A 9,218-nucleotide genomic window follows, 5' to 3' on the forward strand; every position below is an offset into this window, starting at 1 on the left:
TGGTGGTTACATGGCTGTATCCTCGCCACTGAGCATCTGGGAAACATAGGTCCAAATTTTCCAGCCTCTCTGATACAGGAAGACAAACTAGTAGGGGGTTGGATGGGTGTTGAGTGAGACAATCTCTAGTATCTATCACTGTTTTTGAAATGCAGGAGGCTAGGAATCATCTGGTCACTGATTAACCAATAGTTTCCCATGACTTTGAAGGGAGATTTGATTGGGAAAAACAAAAACAAAAACAGCATTGTCTGATTCCAGAAAAGAATGGCTTCCTGTGAAAGAAAGAGAATGACACAATCTTTTTATTTCTATATTTTCTTCTGTATTACACGGTACATTTTTGCAAAGAAAGCAGATGGGATTCCTATATTCATTAAGGAGGAAAAAAAAAACCTCTTCATCTGCTAGTGTTTTAAGTAAGGGAAACACATAGTATTTACTGCTTAAAGACCCTTTGAAGATTTTAGTCAGCACTGAACGTTTTATTCCATCTGCTTAAACAAGTAGGCCACATGGTCACAAGGCCTCACATTTCAGGCTGGTGAACCAATCCATTGGGTCTCCTTGGCTGGAACTGGTAGAAAAATCCTCAACTCAAAAGACCCCATAAATTACGCCCCAAATTATCTTCACTTTAAAAAGATTTATAATAAAAGAGCATATATATAAATATATGTGTAGAATATACATATGTAGACTCAAAAATTCAAAAAGAGTGATTCAAATACTGCCTCTTTGACTTCAACCCAATCTCCCACAGTGCAGTGGTTCCTGATATGCCTCTTTTTTGGAACATTCTATGGCACTTTATATTTCATAGAATGCTTTCACATATTTTATGATTCTACCATGTGAGATAAAACAGAGCAGATAATATTTTCTCTAATTAAAGATAAGAAAATGAAGGCACTGAGAGCTCCAGTGATTTGCCCCAGGTCACAAAGTTCCAAAGAGAATTGTCTGACCCTGTAATCTAAATCTTTTCATTTCTATCCTGGTACTCTAGCCAGCAATGCAAGCTTAAGCATCAAAGGGAGAATCTTTCCATCTTTAGAAAGATTATTTTGTATCCATAGGGCTTTATTGAGGTTAGATCTGAAATGTAATGCTTGTTAGCAAAGCAGCTTCAGTAATATGGCAGTGTGACGTGATGGTTATGTCACTGGGAGGAGACAGATGTGGGAATGAATTCCACATCAGCTTCCATTTATCTGAGTGACCTTGAGCAAGTACTGTAACTACTTGATCTCTATTAGGTTGAATATTCTCCTCCATGTAGGATATAAATAAAACTTACTCATATAGATATGCAGCACATATTCTATGTTCCCTGGGAAATCAAATCACTGTATTATTGGACTATTTGAATAATAGTCCATTCATTTATTTGAAGAATATTAAACATCTACCCTGGGAGGAGCACTGTTCTAGACACCGGAGATACAAAGATTAATAAAAAGAATTCCTGCCTTTATGGCACCAAAGAAGGTGTGGTGGGGGCAGGAGAGGCTGGAAAGTCTCTGTGGGTGATTTATTGCTTGAGCTAAGTCTTGAAAGCTTGACTACATAAGTCTCTGTGGGTCAGAGTTCCGGAGTTATTATCTTATCTAGGTCAGTTTATGGAATAAAGGAAAAATTGAAACAAAGCCACCTACTGAAAATATTAAAATGACTTTCCATTTGGGTTGAGTTAGACCTTTTAACTACTTCAAAAGTATTTTTGGTCGATTATGTTGTTTATAGAACACACTTAGGGAAATCAAATATTAGTTCCATTATATTGATGGAGAAACTGAGACCTGAAGAAGTTAAGGCTTCTTCAAAGTTATTCAGATACTTCAAGGTAAAAGTTCAAGCACTGAGCTAGGTGCTTAGGATAGAAATGTGAACACAACAAAATCCCTACTTCTGTAGAGCTTTGGATTTCTACCTTTCTACCCTCACAGCTAGACATGTTGATTAACCACATACCAGGTTTGTTATAATTTAGGGGCACTATAATTAATATATAATTGACTATGTATATCAATGGTCATTTTTATTTTTTTCCAATTTTAATGTTAAATATATTGGAAGAACCAAGTACATTTTATTTCTTATGCCTTTAAAGTATTTTCTTGAGAATGCAGATTATTGGTTTGCATTTTTGACCTTTGTCTTTATTGGGGCAAAATTTATCTATAGTTTATCTCAAGTGTTCCTTGAGGTTTTTTAAATTTTATTTATTTATTTATTTATCGTCTGCATTGGGTCTTTGTTGCTATGCGCAGTCTTTTGCTAGTTGCGGCGAGCAGGGGCTACTCTTCTTTGTGGTGCACAGGCTTCTCACTGTGGTGGCTTCTCTTGTTGTGGAGCATGGGCTCTGGGTGCGTGAGCTTCAGTAGTTGTGGCGCGTGGGCTCAAGAGTTGTGGCTTGCAGGCTCCAGAGCACAGGCTTAGTAGTTGTGGCACATAGGCTTAGTTGCTCTGCGGTATGTGGGATCTTCCCGGCCCAGGGCTCGAAACCATGTCCCCTACATTGGCAAGTGGATTCTTAACCACGGCGCCACCAGGGAAGTCTCCTCATTCAGTTCATTTTGACAAATGTATGTTCCTGGATTGAAATCACCCAAATCAAGATATCAGATACTTCCTACACCCTAAAAAGTTTCCTCATGGTCCTTTCCAATCACTCCCCATCCATATCCCTGTCCAGAGATAATCACAGCTCTGATTTCTAGCTAAGCATCATATATTAGTTTTCCCTCTTCTTGAATTTCACTTAAATGGAACCACAGGATATGAATTTTTTTGTTCAACATAATGTCTATGAGATTCAACCATGTTTTTGCTTGTATCAGTAATTTCTTTTTAATGTTGAGTCATGTTCTATTACATGAATATGTTCTTTACAGCTATTCTTCTGTTGATGAGCATTTGAGTTGTTTCCAGTTTGGAGCTGTTGTGAATAAGGCAGCCATGAATATTCTCATACTAGTCTTTTTTGTAAAAATGTGTATCCATTTCTTTTGGATATATACCCTGGGAATGGAATTGATGGCTCTAATGTGGTTTAAATAAAAGGAGTATTGCTAATAATACTATCATATACCTGGCTCTCAGTTAGCTGTATTAATATGCTTGTATAGATCAAAGAGTAGTGTAGGTAGTCCAAAGCAGGCAAAAAATAATTCTAGATTTGAGTCTGGAATTTTCTCATTGTGTTTGTGTTCTCTAACTGCACCCAAGCTTTGACATCATCTTGCATTTTACTTAGTATGAAAAAAAGTTGGCCCAAGATCAAAATTTGTCAAGGGTAATATATATATAGATGCATGAGAGTTGGCTACCATTTCATTCATCCCAAATAAGAAATAACTATCGGCTACATTACCTAAATTTTATGTTGGTACACTAGAAAAATTAGATTTTAATTTAGCTAAAATGGAAAGCTTTATCCCAATCAGACTTTTAACAAGATAGTGCCTTTTGTTTCCCTCCCAAGGAGAGAAATAGTGTTTTTAGCTTGAAATATTTATCTGCTTGTTTCTAGCCTTTTCTACATTTTGTCTATAGACAGCCTATGTTTTGCAACCCAAACTGATCCTTTCATCCTCTATTCAACAAATAATTTTTGAGCATTTACTATCAGCAGGGCTCTGTAGAACATCCTGAAAATAAAATACTGATGTAAGATGGCTCAAATCTCTTCCATCATGGATCTTGCAATGTAATGGAAATCGATGTTAAACAACTAATTACACAATCACTTATCAAAATAAAATTGTAATGGGCTTTATAACGTAAAGGGTGTAAAAGAGCATGTAACAGGGCTGTGAAGTAAGACCTGAGAGGTGGGCAGGAGTCATCTTCCATGTCTTCATCTTCATGTGATGAAAAGCCACTCAAGTAATCAGAGGAATGGCATGATTGGATCAAATTTTAAAAGTTTACTCTGACTGCAGGGCAAAAACGACAGAGTAGATGGAGACTTTCATTCCCTTTCTGGACATCACCCTTTCATTGCCACAGTCCACTACACCCAAGACCAGGCACCGTTATCTTCATGCTGCTACCTGGGCTTGCCCTTCCAGACCTACCCTGATTTTCTGCATCAGAGCCCATCCAGGTGAAGTGACCTAAAGTAATAAACAGCTTTAAGCTAAGGCTCCAATGGCAGAGAGTAGATTACGGTGTTACCACTATGCCCTCCCTCTTTCCTCTGCCCCGGATATGGAACATATTATGGAAAAACCTGAATGAACTTTTGGCCAACCTAATATAATAGGAACCTTGTTTCCTAAGTACAAAGGAATGAAGAAATGGGAAGTTTTCGTCATCCAGGTCAGCCAGGTGGAAGGATATTTTGACTGTGGGTGGTCGGGATGTTCATCATGCCATATACTCTATCAAAATAAGAAGATAAGTCATTTAATCTGCATACTATGATCCTGGAATATGTTTCTTTATCATAACATTTAGAAGAAAGTTCTAGTGGCAGAATCAGTTTCCATAGTGGAATCTCATTGTAGCAGCTGGCTACCCACTCTTTTTACCACATCCAAAGCACGCGGTACATTTCAGAGCATGTACAAACTCCATCTGTCATGCATCATGAGGGTATCTGTTTTCCCTCATTCCTGGAATGGGGTGAGCAGAGCCAATGATTTTATTTGCAGTCTCATTTTCTGTCTGGATCTTTTTTTTTTTTTGTCTTCAAGTATTTTGCAATGATTTATCTAATTAAGCTAGTCCTCAGTAATGTTGGAAAGATGAAGACTAAGTAAGCAGAGAAGGAGATGGTCAGGAAGAAATCTATCCCAACAGTGCAGCACTCTTGCCTTTTAAAGGAGTGGCAACAGCTGAAAATTTCAGCCACCAAGTACCAAGAGGGAGAAGGGAGGGCATCTTTGTTGAGCAAGTCCTTACACCGCCCTTCAAAGCTGCTGCTGCAGCCCCTACAGGAAAGCCATTGAAATGTGCACCAATTAGGCCCCTGTGATCTGGGAGGAAAGCTCTCCAGGGCACCCTGGTAGGAGAGGATATTGCAGGCCCAGCCCTTTAGGCCAGTATAGAGCGGTAGCATTATTTCTCCCTGGGGTGGGAGAGTCATGCATTATAGAGAATGATGCCAGAAACAAGCCTGAGCTACAGAATTAGCATCCACCTCTGGTAGCAGCTTTTGGCTTATTTGTGAGAGATGCTATCCAAGGGGAGGCATAATTCACTTCTGAGCAGCTTGAACTAATATCATTGTTTCTCTCTAGCTTATATATCAACTTCACACTAGAATTAGAGGAGATAATCTTTTCTTCTTTCTCCAGCAAGCCAACCACGACAGTCCTGCCAGTGCCTGGGCATTCTCAGCATGATAAAATCTCTAAGAATGGAGAGGATGCACCTTGCATTCTGAGAATGGTGAGGTTTCCAGATGATGCTGGGGAGGAGGTGCAGATAATAGCAACTCTGGCTTCTAACAGGAGACTGTTCGTGTGCAATACACGGAACATCATCCAGGAAAAGGCAGGCATCCCCTAATTGGATCGAGCAGGCCATTAGTGACCCCCTCGCTGGAAATTAAAGGAAAATAAATGTATGTGCTAATCTGTTACCAATGAAGTTAAATAAATAGCCTCTTCAGTTTACCACCTTTGAATTAGGGGTGGAAGTCACAGAAGGGAAAATAGCATACTTGTCAAAACACTCAGTGCTTTAGTGTTTGGAGCAATATAAATGAGGCCGAGAAAGGAAATTGCTAGGGCAGCAGTTCAGAAAATCACACTATTTGCTGTTCTTCTATCTCTAACATACCATATTTTCTTAGCAAGGGCCAGTAGAATAAATTTATCCTTAAGTCTTAGTAGAGGGAAGTATGTTGGCATCAGATCACCTACATTTAATTCTGTAAAAGAAAACCATTCATACATTATATTACTTATTTAATTTGTTTATGTATTGATTATGATTATTATTGACTACTCGTTGATTCAGGTATCTATTATGCCTACTAGACACTATGCAGTATCTGGATACAAGGATTAACGCTCATGGACTTTCTTCTAGGTAGCAGTTTTTAAACTTTTAGCATGCATCAGAATCACTTGGAGAGATTCTAATTCAGTAGGCCTGTGGGGAGGCCTGAGAATCTGCATTTCTAACAAGTTCACAAGTGATGCTGATATTGTTGATTGGGAACCACACTTTAAGAGGCACTGGTCCAGAGTGCTGGGCTGCCCATTAAAATCACTCAGGAAACAATTAAAAATCTTGATACTCAGCCTTCACCCCAGACTACACAAACCAAAATATCTTGAGTGGGACCCAGGCATCCAAATTTAAAGGCTTTGTAAGCCAATAGTCTTGTGGGGAAGGCAAACAAACCAGAAGACCAACCATAAGTTGTAGAGGAATCAAAGAGAAGGCAGTGGTGGAGAATGGGAACAGGAGCCTCGGATGACAAGGAAAGACCATTCTGACGCTCTGAAGAAAAAGAAAACAAAAATGCAATGAACCATGGAATGAGTATTTCAGGTGGAAGAACCAGCATGTGCAAAGGCCCTAAGACTGGAGAAAATTTGTACATTTAAGGGATTAAGAAAGAGCTAGCACGGGGTTGGATCATATTGAGTGAATGGTAGAGTTGTCAAGTTGTAATTGTAAAGGAGTTATGTAGAGACTTGTAGGCCAAGACCTAGCTTTGAGGAAGAATAAGAAGCCATTGCCTGGACTTCCTAGGTGGTGCAGTGGTTAAGAATCCTCCTGCCAATGCAGGGGACATGGGTTCTATCTCTGCCCCAGGAAGATCCCACATGCTGCAGAGCAACTAAGCTCGTGTGCCACAACTATAGAGCCTGCGCTCTAGAGTCCATGAGCCACAACTGTTGAGCCCATGTGCTGTAACTACTGAAGACCACGCGCCTAGAGCCCGTGCTCTGCAACAAGAGAAGCTACCACAATGAGGAGCCCACGCACCACAATGAAGAGTAGGCCCCACTCACCCGCAACTAGAGAAAGCCCATGTGCAGCAATGAAGACCCAACACAACCAATAAAAAAATTAATTAATTTTTAAAAAAGAAGCCATTGCCTAATCAGATTTGCATTTAAAAGATCACTCTAGCTGCTGAAAATAGATTGAAAGGGAATGAGAGGAAGGAGGGAGACTAATTAGGACTTTATGAGAGTTCACCAGACACAAGGTGATGTGGGCCTGGATGGGGTGGCAGTAGAGATGGAGAATGTATAGATTTTAATTCATATTAGAGATAGAATTAATAGAACTTGCTAAGAGACAGAAGGTGGAGAATGAGAGACAAAATAACCAGGAATGATTCGCTGATTTCTTGCTCTGGCAGCTGAGAAAATGGTGATACCATTTATTTGTATGGGGATGGGATTTATTTTAGGCAAAAAATCAGATTTTCTGTTTTGAACATATTAAATATGTTTCTTGAAAGATAATTAGCTGGAAGTATTAAATAAGCATTCTTCTATTTGAGCCTGGAGCAGAGAGGGGAGTTTGAAAATGGAAAAAAGAATTTGGGAGTCTCCTGTTGGTGTAGCCATGGGATTGTGTGATAGGGAGTAGAGCAGGGGGGCAAGGCTAAATCCCATGGGACCCATTTTATTAGTGGGTGAACAGAGGAAAAGGAGCCAGGCAAGGAGACTGAAAAAGAAAAGTATGACAGCTAAGAGGTAAACCAGACAAACATGGAATCAGAAACCAAGATAAGCCACGTGTCCAGAAATAAGGACATGATCAGCTTGTCGGAGGCTAGTGAGAAGCCGAGGAAGAGGAGGAGAGAGAAGTGTCCATTGGATTTTGCAACATGGAGGTCGCTGGTGCTTTTGATAAATTTTGTCAGTGGTGGGATGAAGGGAAAGGTAGATTGTAATGGGTTGAAGAGTTACTTGAAGGTGGGGAAATGGAAACAGCATAAACAGGCCTTTAAAAGATTCTGTCTGGGGAATTCCCTGGCAGTCCAGTGGTTACGACTCCAGGCTTTCACTGCTGAGCGCCCGGGTTCAATCCACGGTCGGGGAACTGAGATCCCACAAGCTGTGAGGTGCAGCCAAAAAATAAATAAATCAATAAAAATCTCTATATCTTGATATCCAGATGATATTTGCCTCTCAAACTGAGCATGCATGAAGAAAAGATGACTGAAAGTCATACCTCAGGTGGAGTGTAAAGTGAAGTGCATCTCCCACACCTGGTCTTGGGAGTATTTTCAGTCTTCTCTCCTACTTCTGGACTCTGAAATCCACCAAGAAGTGCCTCTTCTACCTTCACCTTCAATGCCAGTAAGATTTCTGCCAAGTTCTGAAGGAAGCATTAAGTCTAAAAGACTTAATATCTTTTGTGGGATTCTGAACCTCTCATATTAGATTTATTGGAGAAGCCTCAGAGAACGGAAATGATGTCAATCAGATGAGAAACTTACAAGGAGAAAAACAAAGGAACTCAAACTGTCAACCACCAAAAAATCACACCCAAATCAATGGTGTGAGTGGGTCCCATCCATATTCCCTCTTGGATATCCAACGTATAAATATACAAAGTGAAATGGGTCAAATGAATTATTCAATACCTGAGTACTTGTCTATTCAGTGTTTTTAAGACAGCAGATCATTTTGTTGATAGAGTAGGAAAAGGGAAACTTTCAATAATTACTTGCCCTTTGCTGGCAATGAAGTATTAGAATTTTCTACTGCTGTGAACTCTCCCTTTCTCTTTTCCCATCTGAGCTTTCCACGACTCCGCTCTACTGGTATGATAAATATACCTTTCAGATTTGGAGTCAAGACCTAAATCTGATCTCAGTCATTTGTTTTATTCAGTTGCTTGACCCATAAGGAATAAAACTCCACAAATGACTCCAATACTCACATAGCTTTATCAACGTCCTCACACAAACCCCACATCCCAGCCATACTGAAACATTGGCTGTTTCCTAAACATAAAGGGAGGAGGACATGAAAGGGATTTCTCTCCACCTCCCCATCCTGCCCCCTGCCCCCTTCCATGATCATTCTTATGTGTCCTTTAGACATGGTTTGTGGCTCAGATTCTCCTAGTCACCTTGCCTTGTCCTCTTATACCCCTTCCAGTTAGGTGGTTTGCTTCTCAGATTCTCCTTTGTATTTCTATAGTATCTAATAGTGTCTATGATAGCATTTCTTCCACTGTTAAATCATATTATTTTCCATATCTTCTACGAGACTGTGTACTCTTTG

This window comes from Hippopotamus amphibius, chromosome 4 (assembly GCF_030028045.1).
Source record: "Hippopotamus amphibius kiboko isolate mHipAmp2 chromosome 4, mHipAmp2.hap2, whole genome shotgun sequence".
Taxonomy (NCBI): domain Eukaryota; kingdom Metazoa; phylum Chordata; class Mammalia; order Artiodactyla; family Hippopotamidae; genus Hippopotamus; species Hippopotamus amphibius.